We start from the raw sequence: 11,382 nt of genomic DNA on the forward strand, positions 1-11,382 counted from the left end.
ACCTTGGATTTTGGCAATACTCAGTACACTAGTTCAAGTTCTAGTTTTCCATTTTTATATGCGCTGAAATAAGTTACAGACTACCAAATTCAAACAGGTACCTCATTGTTCTTATGAAGAGTCCAACATAAAGTCCCCCATCCACCTCCCTTTAAAAAAAAAACAAAGAAAAGAAAAATGCTCTTTAATTTAAAAAGGGAGAGAAGATTTTTTTAAGTATGAAAAAGCAAAAGCCATTTTTCTGGTTATTTTATTATCAAAGCCTACTCTAAGTTTAATTGGTAGAGATAAAATTTTAAACTTTATTAGGAGAATACTTGCTTTCTATAAACTTTTTCTTTCACAATAATAAAGTGAAACTGTCTTAAGTGTACAAAGCACTCCATTGTAATTTGTGGAAGGATAATTTACAGAAGTTCAAGTTAAATACTGATATCCAAAAGTGTAATATATTCCCTTCTTTTTACAAACATTAGAGCCTGAGACTCAGAAGAGGTTATAATAAAGTTTTATCTACCCAAATCAAAATAAAAACTTTTTTAACCAGCAATGTACTTTAGAGCCTCTTAGCAGTTACCAATGCTGCTTACATACATTCAATATCTAGCTTCCTGGCATGATTTCCAAGTTTTATAAAAACAAGAAAATCTGCAGGTATATGATTAGAAGATACACAGATTGCATCACATTAAACACAAAGGCAGTGTGGTCCTTACAGGAGAAATCAAGTCAGTACCCCCTGGTAGAAATGTTCTATAAAAATGTGTCACATTGAAGCATCAGTATTTTCAGCCAATTATCTGTCCCTGATATATTTCCTTGGAACATATGATCTTTCAGGACCTTAAGTTTCTTAATCTAAAATATCTGACTGAATTTAGGCACATCTAGAAAGCAGCTGAAAGGGTTTCTCCAATTGTATGACATCACAGAAAATGGACTGAGAAATCCCTCTCTTTACCTGAAGACGTACAATTCTACTTCAGTCATCACCAGCTCACAAAAGAGAAAAAAACAAAACAATCAAAACCTCCCCTCACACACTAAACAAAACCCTGTCCCCCCACAAAACCCCAGCACCAAGTCAATCATTCCTAGAAGCAGAACATGCCCCTTGGATTTTGATTTGTCAGCTGTTCAAACTTTAAGGAGAAAAATGACCTTAAACCTTTGTGGGAAGAGGGAAGACATGTTAATGACTAGAGAGCCACTGAGAAAGTGCATATCAATTACACAATCACTTTAAGAGCCCCACCCTCAAAGGAGGTGGGGCTAAAATTGATTTAAATGCCTTAGTAATTGAACATTTATATCATCAGGATAAAGGAAATGGGGGAAAAAAGCACCACCCTCATTTTAATGAAAAAGTGCAGCAGTCCACCACCTTCCCGTGCTTCTTGAGAAAAGGATTGCACTGACTCAGAGAAGTCCAAAGTCACAGCAGAATCTCTGAGGCACTCCTGGTTAAGAGAAAAAATATGATCCAGTCATCTTCATAGTTCTATAGAGTATGTAAATAAACCCGTTTTTGTTTTGTTTTTAAACAAAAGCTAAAGAATCATTTCATAGGGATCATATCCAGCATTTCCTCTAACATACCCTCAGTCTCACAGTGTTGAAATGGGACTGATCCACCCGCTATGGATTGCACATCACCCAAGGAGAAGAGAAGGCATGGAAAGGCAAACATTTTACACCGCTTCACAACACACTTACAAGGAACAGGCACAGGAGATGTGGGAAGGAGAGAAAAAAAACCTTATTGCTGTTTTCATACAAAATACAGTATGAATATCTAACTAAACCAACTCAAATCTGATTGTGATGACCAGTATTTTCACAACGCGGGATGAAGTGTCTTCTTGCACAATGAAACGTTCGGTTACAAGGAAAGCAGAAAGAGCAGAGAGGTTGTTGAAGCTACACCTGGGATATCTGCTGCATGTTGAAACTTGGGGGGCGGGACTGCTTGGTTAAGGGGGCTCCTGGGCTGAGGAGCTCTTTCCCATCACCAGCTTGACCCAACCGGTCTTCCTGGAGGCTGATGGTTGAGTATCGGTTAGCACTGTTAGCTGCTAGATTGGTGACACCTTCTGTGTCGCCCCGATGCTGGTACCTGCTTGACTGCCATTTACATAGTCAAAGGATTTACTTGAGGAAGCACTGGCTGTCCGGATTAGACTCAGACTACTGGTTTTTGGCACCACCTGGCTAGCAGGCAGGCTCAGGTGTTTCTTCATTGGTGTCAGCTCAACTGAATCTACACTAAGGTCAGTTGGCTGCTGTCCATACTGTTTGCACACTACTGACTCTCAAGGGCTCTCACTGGATCTGGTGGTGGAAGTTGCTTCTTTATCTTTGGCTGAACGCCCAGTTGCTACTTTTCGCAAGCTTCCCCTCTGAGAAGAGGAGGCTGCTTTGGTTCCAACTAGCTGGCTGCTGAGGGAGGCCCCTGATGAAAACCCTTCATCTGCATCATTCAGGTTTACAGACTCTTCTCCATTTAAACATTCAGCACCTTCTCTTCTCCATCTGTGCCAACGGATTGAAGCTGTTGTGATTGCAGTCCGAGAAATCTTTGGCACTGTTGGGGTGACTTCCACTTTCAGGACTTTCTGGCCTTCTTGTGAGCAATCAGGAGCATCAAATGGTAGTGAGTTTTTCATGGCATTGGCAACCAATAGTGGCTGATGAAAGAGTTCTAGTTGAGCTCTGTAAATGATATCATCAAGAACTTCCTGGCCAAGGTCCCACTGTCCATTATACATGGCATAGTAAGCCCCTGTGAGAAGCTGCTCCATAAATCCAGGCTCCAGTACTATTCGACCACAGAGTTCTGTCCAGTGTTTCTCATGTTGCTGTGGAAACCCACTCACACAAATCCTAGAGCCCATCTGACAAAGGGACTGGTAAGATGAGGCAGGCATGTACACGATAGCAGAATTGTAACACGGCATGAGAAAACTCAGGACTTCAAACCGGTTTTGCACAGTGAATGTTTCTCTCTGAAGATGAAGACCACTATAAACAACTCTGATGAGGTCATGCTGACACAACGGACCTTCTGTCAAAGCCATGGACCCAATCGTTGAAGGCTTGGATAAGGAAGGGATAGTGAAAGACAAAACTTTATTGTTTCCATCTTTATCAGCAATTTCCAAATTGTAAATTCCTAACAGAAGTGCTTCAATGCAACCATTACTCTGTCTATCTTGGCTAACTGTAAGCCGTAAATAAACCCACATCAACTTTGGCAAGAACTGCAGTGTGAACCTCTTAAGTCCAACTTCAGAACTATGATAGAGTTCAAACAGCTGATGGCAGACAGGCTCTAGGAGCTCATTATTTGAATCTTAAATAACCTTGTAAAGGGCTGGTACAAGTGTTTTCTTCTGATGTAAAGTTGCTGCATAATTGGTGATCTGAGTGTCAGGTAATGCCTTGAATTCTGATAACCATTCTTCCACAACACCATGTTCAGATCCCAGCATCTTCTACCTTCTATTCACCTGTCTCTGTTCTGGATCAGTTTTCTAAAGGAGGAGGTGGCACAGGAATGCAGCAGAGTTCAAGTGTAGAACTCATTTGTTGAGAGTTAAATACCTTCCACCTCAGTCCCCTGCCACCTCTGGCTTCCAGCCGCCACTGCCTCCTGCAGCAGCCTACCTTGCAATATTCATTTACCTTGTGAATGATATAACTTGTTCTGAATTAATTAATTAACTTTTAGAGTCTCACTACATAGTCCAGGCTGGTCTTAAACTTGCCGCATAGCCCAGGCTGCCACTGAACTCAAGCTCCTCTTGCCTCAGCCTCTCTAGCGATCTCTCTTCTCTCTCTTTTTTTTTTTTTGGTACTGAGGATCTAACTCAGGATCTTGCACTGGTGAGGCAGGTGCAGTGCCACTGAGCTAAATCCCTGGCAGTGATCTCTTTATTTTTATTTTGTTTATTTAGATTTTCTCCTATAGACTAAGAGAACAATACAAAAAAATCAATGAATCAAAGAATTGGTTTTTTGAAAGAATAAATAAAATCGATTAATCTTTAGCCAACCTTATCAAAAAAAGGAAAGAAAAGGCACAAATACATGCAATTAAGAATGAAAAAGGTGAAGTCACAACAGATCCAACAGAAATCCAGAGGATCATCAATACCTACTTCGAGAAACTCTACTCCAATAAAATGGAAAACACAGAAGAAATGGGCAGATTCCTAGATACATATGAATTACCAAAGTTAAATGAAGAAGGTATAGAAATTCCAAACACCCTAATTACAATGAATGAAATTGAAATGTAATAAAATATTTAGCAACAAAGAAAAGCCTGGGTCCAGATGGCTTCACTGCTGAATTTTACAAGACACTTAAAGAAGAACTAATCCCATTACTCTTCAAACTCATCAAGGAAATTGAAAGGGAAGCAATACTTTCAAATTCATTCCTGGATGCAAGTGTTACTTTGATTCCAAAACCAGGGAAAGACCCAACCCAAAAAGAGAACTACAGGCCAATCTCCCTAATGAACATAGATGCAAAAATCCTCAACAAGATACTGGCAAACAGAATACAGAGGGTCATAAAGAAGATCATACACCCCGACCAAGTCAGATTTATCCCAGGGATGCAAGGATGGTTCAACATTCATAAATCAATAAATGTAATACACCACATTAACAGAGTCAAGGACAAAAACCATATGATCATCTGAATAGATGCAGAAAAAGCATTTGCCAAAATCCAGCACTCATTCATGATAAAAACCCTACAGAAAATTGGAATAGGTCTTTATCTTAATCTGATTAAGGCTCTCTATGACAAACCAACAGCCAACATCATACTAAATGGTCAAACACTGAAAACGTTCACTCTAAAATCAGGAACAAGACAAGGATGCCCACTATCACCACTCCTGTTCAATATAGTTCTGGAAACATTAGCCACAGCAATTAGAAAAGAGAAAGAAATAAAAGGAATAAAGATAAGAAAAGAAGAAGTTAAACTGTCATTATTTGCTGATGATATGATACTTTACACAGAAGACCCCAAAAAAACTTGGCCAAAAGACTTCTAGACTTAATTGACAGATTCAGTAGAGTAGCTGGATACAAGGTCAACACTCAAAAAACAATAGCCTTCTTGTACACAAATAACAGACTCACTGAGAGAGAAATTAGGGAAACAATTCCTTTTACAATAGCTTCCCAAAAAATGAAATATCTAGGAATCAATCTAACAAAGGAAGCAAAAGACCTCTACACTGAAAACTACAGCACTCTGAAAAAAGAGGATACAAGAAAATGGAAAGACATCCCTTGCTCCTGGGTAGGAAAAACCAATACAGTGAAAATAGCCATACTTCCAAAACTACTATATAGATTCAGTGCAATGCCAATTGAAATTCCAACAATATACTTCACAGAACTAGAGAAAATAATCCAAAAATTCATTTGGAACCAGAAGAGACCTAGAATAGCTAAAGCAATTCTAAGCAACAGAGACATGGCTGGAGGTATCACAATTCCCAACTTGAAACTATACTACAAAGCTACTGTGATAAAATCAGCATGGTACTGGCAAAGGAACAGACGTGAGGATCAGTGGAATAGATTAGAAGATGCAGAAACAACTCCAGACATGCTCAGCCACCTCATCTTTGCCAAAGGAGCCAACCACCATCATTGGAGGAAAGATAGCCTATTTAATAAACGGTGTTGGGAAAACTGGATTTCAACCTGCCAAAGACTGAAACTAGACCCATACCTATCACCATGCACCAAACTAAGATCGAAGTGGATTAAAGATATAAATATTAAGACAGAAACACTAAACTTGCTGGAAGATAAGTTAGGTAGAACTCTTGAAGACATTGGCATAGGAAAAGACTTTATGAACAAAACCTCAGCAGCACGGGAACTAGCAGAAAGAATCAACAACTGGGATTTCATCTTATTGAAAAGCTTCTGCACTGCAAAAGAAACCACCAACAGCGCTAACAGACAACCTACAATATGGGAAAAAATTTTTAGCAGCTGTAGCTCAGACAAAGGACTACTATCTAGAATATATAAAGAATTGAAAAAAATCAGACCCCCAAATTCAAAGACCCAATTCAAAAATGGGCATCTGAAATGAACAGACATTTCTCAGACAAGGAAGTAAAAGCAGCAAACAAATACATGAAAAAATGTTCAACATCACTGGTCATTCGAGAGAGAGAGATGCAGATGAAAACAACACTGAGATTCCACCTCACCCCAGAAAGAATGGCTGCTATCAAGAAATCAACCAATAACAAATGCTGGCGGGGTTGTGGGGAGAAAGGAACCCTTCTCCATTGCTGGTGGGAGGGCAGACTGGTGCAACCACTGTGGAAGTCAGTATGGAGATACCTCAAAGAACTAGGACTAGAGGTCCCATTTGACCCAGCTATTCCCCTGCTGGGTATCTTCCCAAAAGAATTAAAAGAATCATACCACAGTGATATATGTGCACCCATGTTCATAGCAGCACAGTTTGTAATAGCTAAATCTTGGAAGCAGCCCAAGTGTCCATCAACTGGAAACTGGTAAAGAAAATGTGTTTTTTAAAATAAAATGGAGTACTACTCAGCCATAAAGAACAAAAAACTAGAGTCATTTATAGCTAAATGGATGCATATCAAGGCCATACTGTTAAGTGAAATAAATAGGACACACATGTGTAAATACCGAATAGTTTCACCAGTGTGAGAAACTGATAGTGTAAACAAGGGTTAAAATGATTAAAATGAATAATGGTAGTTTGAAATAGGAAAAAAGGTCCAAAGATGAAGGAGTGAAGGGAGGGGAAGGGGAAAGGAAAAGAGGGAAAGGAAAAGAGGGAAAGGAAAAACTATGAGAAAAGAAAAAAAAAAAAGGAAACGAAATCTATGTAAATAGGAAAGGGCAGAGGGGGTGAAGGGTGCACAGGTAATGGGGAAAAAAATAAGACCAAGATATACCATGTACAGATACAAACACCCCATGATAAATGTAAATGAATTGTATACCTAAAATGTATCAATAAAAGAACTAAAAAAAAAAAAGATTTTCTCCTACTATTCAAAGTCAGTGGTGAGTGATATTGATATATTATACTTGAATAGTTCCCTTATAATTACAAGTGCTTGCCTATGTATTACCTTAATCTTCTCAGTAACCTCACCAGATGTGCACTTTGTACTCATTACACAGATGAGAAAGTCGAGACTCAGTTATTCTTGGTGATTTGCCCCATGGGATTGTAGTGAACACGTTGTTTAGCAGTACTCATTCTCCTTATTGGTACAATCCCAATCTTCATTGGTCAACTTTTCCCCTCTCAGGGTGTGAGGTCCTTGAACAGTTGAGCAGACCGGCAGTTCCAGAGGTGAATATCTGAGTCAATATGAGACCTGAGAACCACTGAAAGTCAGTCAGTGACCCTCTCAGAGCAACCAGAGTTCATCTTGAGCACGACCTAAAGCTTGAGGAGCGGCTGCCGGAGAAACAAGGCAACTGAAAAATGGAGTTGATGCAGAAGGATGCCAAGCTTGTAAAAAAAGTCACCATCTTTATCACTGGGCTGGAAGTTTCCTTTTTTCTTTTGCTTTGATTTTTTTGGAGACAAGTCTTACTATGTAGACCAGCCTAGACTTGAACTCACTGTGTAGTCTTCGAACTCATGGTGATCTTCCTGCCTCAGCTTTCCCAGGTACTGGGATTCTAGGCCTGCACCCCCATACCCAGTTCTGGGTGGAAGTTTCGGTTGAGAAAGCCAAGACACTGCCCTCTGGCTTCCTCCAGGTGAACTGGGTTCCTGCTGCCAAGTCCTGCTCGCTCATGGTCAAAGGCTGGAGAAGTGCTGTGACCAGCTCACCTGTCTCCAAGGCTGGCAGGCTGGCACGGCTTAGGGCCCCCTTCAAAGGGTCTGAGTGTGACCCGAAAAGTCTGAGGGGCCTCACGTTGTGATGCCACCCCTCGCCTGCCCCCAGAACCTCACACTTCTCCTACCAGCTGCAGTTTTGCTTGTTTAAGGATCTTCCCTAACAGCTTTCCAGTATGAAGACAGAGTTAAAAATGTCAAGCCTATAATACTCAAGGCCACCCTGTTTTCATTTTGAGCAGAGAGGTGGCCTTTTCTGTTTTCCAGGGCTTCTTTTATTCTCCTGGAGAATTAAAAAATAATAGTTAATGGCTTTGCGGCAGTGTCTTCCCATTCTCTGAGTATCCTAGAATAAATGCCAGCAAGGCTGGTTGATGGAACACATTCAGTTTCTGAATATTCTCAGCCATTCTCTGTTTGCAGAGAAAAAGATGAAAGAAAAGCCAGTAGAAGCTCCTGACCTTGGCAATGATATTTTCTGTCTCTTTCTTTTTGTCTGGCCTTGTTTTTCTCTCAGTGATTTTTGTTAGCACAAAATTAATACATACTTATTGTAAACACTTCAAATGATAACATAAAATTAAAAGCATAACCCTGTTCTCCATGAACCTATCCTTTCCAGTCCAACTCTCAGGAAATAATCACTATTGACAAATTACATTTGAAACTTTTCAGACAGCTTTTTTTTGTGTGTGGTACCAGGGATCGAACTCAGAACCTTGTGCTTGAACTCAGGACCTTGTGCTTGCCGGGGAGAAAGAAACAGTATATGTATAAAGAAAATATTATCTGCTCATGCTCCATTTTCATTCACTTTGGGGAGTCACTGGGATTATTTTTATGCTATTGTGTAATTATCAGAGGGACACCGTGCAGGTCAACATGTACAATTAACTCATTCTCTCCGAATGTTGCATAACAGTTTCTCAGTTTGGTTTGACCATGATTTATTCAACCATTCTCCAATTGATGGTTGTTTAAATTGTGTATTTTCTATGATTATACCATATTTTTGATAAATATTGTCAAATAATGATCCGAAAAAGTGGTATCAGTTTGTGCTGCCATAGAAGTACAAGAAAGTACCTGTTTCTCAACATGCTTGCCAACACTGGAGGTAAAGAATTTTTACATTTTTACTAGATAATAAGTGAAAAATGGAATTATGTTGCTATTTTAAATCCACTCCTTTTACTCTTGTCAGGAATTTGTTGCTTTTAATATTTCTTAGCCATAAATATTCCCTTAGAGAATTGCCTTGATAAATCATTTGATCATATTTCTATCATATCATTATCATATTGCTATTATACTGCTTGAATTTTCCTTCCTGATTTTGCAGAAACTCTTTATATTGTTATATATACAGTGGTAACTCATTTAACCTACCAAGTAAGAGATTTCCCTGTATTTTTATTTAGCCAAAATTGTTGGTTTTTCCTGATACCATGGTGTTTTGGGTTCATTTAATGATTAGGAAAATATTTCTCACTATATTTTTAGTACTTTCAGTTTACTAAACTTTATATGGTGTGAAGTAGGAACTTAATTGGTAACCAATTATTCCAACACATTTTAGTGAGTACCAGTTCATCCTTTTTCTTCTGGTTTGAAGTACCACCTTTATTGTGTTTCCTAAGAGTGTCTTTATTCTATTTCTAGATTCCCTGTACTGTTCCAACAGTAATATATTTGTGGATTGTGAACCAGTATTGCAGCTTATCATACTGCTCAGGAACCATACTGCCTGGATTAAAATCCCAGCTCTACCATTTACCAGCTCTGTGACTTTGGGAAAGTTCAAGATCTTTCCTGATCTCATTTTCCTCATCTGGAAAACATGAGCAATAATAGTATCAGCCTAATCATATTGTGATGATTAAATGGAATAAGACATGCTGAGCATTTAATAAAATTCCTGGCTTGTCATAAGTGATGATTTCCTTGGTAACTTTGTCTGAGCACTTATTACATGCTACATACTCCTTTTGTTTTAAAATTTCCATTTAAAAATAATAAATAAGATTTAGAAACATTAAGTGACTTACCTGATGTGTGAATCATGGTTCTAAACACTATTTGTCTCACTGTAAGACATGTGCTATTTTCAATTTCTTTTTCTCCTTTTATATAACAACAGGCACTGGACAATAGTGGCAATTTGACACTCAACTTCTTAGATTTTTCTAGCTATCATAACCTTAACTGCCCCTCAACCTTTTTATGTTTTCTTGACCTCCTGGCTTTCATATCTGTGCCAAAGTTAATTCTTAAAAGGCACTTACTGTGCACTAGGAACTAGAAACAACAAACTCTAAAACCCAGTCATATATTTTCTATTTTGATAATTTTCATAGCTATATTATCCAAAGTAATATTCAGCATAGGGTGCTGGTTAAAGTTTAACACTAGTTTAATTAAACTGAATTTTTTTTTTTTTGGTACTGGGGATCGAACTTAGGACCTTGCACTTGCAAGGCAGGCGTGGTGCCACTGAGCTAAATTCCCAGCCCTAGACTGAATTTTAAAAATGAAAGTCCTGGTAGTTGGATGGGTCAGTGGAATCTTGGTCCGCTCTCTGTTCTCAGTTCCCAGCTCATCCTACATCCTGTTGCCCTCTACTCTCTGGTGCTTTGTTAGGCACCCTCCTCATTTGGTTTCAATACTTCTGGGATAGCTCCTTCCTGGATCAGGGTGCTTTATATCGAAAATCCACTGTAACAGAGACTAGCTGATTATATCTCCTCTTCCTAGACACAGGGAAGGTTATATTCCTTTCTTCCCTTGAAGATAGATTGGGATTGTCTCTAGACTTACAGGAAGTGGGATGAGGTTAGCAGTAATACCACCACTTTGAGCTCTGATAATAAAGTACACCGTGTGTAATGGTTAATTTTATGCACCAACTTGGCTGTGCCGTGGTGTCCAGATAGGTGCTCAAATCTTATCCTGGATGGATGTCTCTGTGAGGGTAGTTTTGAGAGAGATTGGCACGTAAATCAATGGGCAAACACAGATTATCCTTCATGATGTGGGCCAGGCTCTCCAGTCAGTTGAAGAGTGAATAGAACACAAGACCAACCTTCTGTGAATAAGAAGGAATCCTGACCTTCAGACCTGAAGTGCAGGATTGACCCTTTGCTATCTTCAGACTTCTGGCCCATCCTGCAGTGTGTTCGTCAGGTGTCTGCTACTAAAACAAAATACCCGAGACAACTAACTTATAAAGAGAAGTTAAGTTTGATCATCCCTGTGGCTCCGGGTCAGTGGCAAGGCAGCAATCATGACAGAAAAGCATGGCAGAGCAAAAGCACCTACATCATGAATCAGGGAGCAAAGAGAATTCAGGGGAGACCAGGGTCCCACAACCCTTGCTGAGGGTACACCCCAGGTGACCTCACACCAGATCCCACCTCCTGAAGGTTTCCCTGTCTCTCAATAGGATCCTGGCAATCAAATGTCCCTTTGGGGGGACATTTGAGATCCAAATTATAAAGT

At 39.4% G+C, this 11,382-nt stretch overlaps 1 pseudogene; it reads right to left on the bottom strand.

Moving 5' to 3' along the window:
* Positions 1 to 1,850: 1,850 nt before the first annotated feature.
* Positions 1,851 to 3,618, bottom strand: LOC101725896 (hyccin 2 pseudogene; annotated as a pseudogene).
* Positions 3,619 to 11,382: the final 7,764 nt, after the last annotated feature.

This window comes from Heterocephalus glaber, unplaced genomic scaffold (assembly GCF_053883595.1).
Source record: "Heterocephalus glaber isolate CG9 unplaced genomic scaffold, H.glaber_assembly_v1.0 deba00001509, whole genome shotgun sequence".
NCBI classification, from domain to species: Eukaryota; Metazoa; Chordata; class Mammalia; order Rodentia; family Bathyergidae; genus Heterocephalus; species Heterocephalus glaber.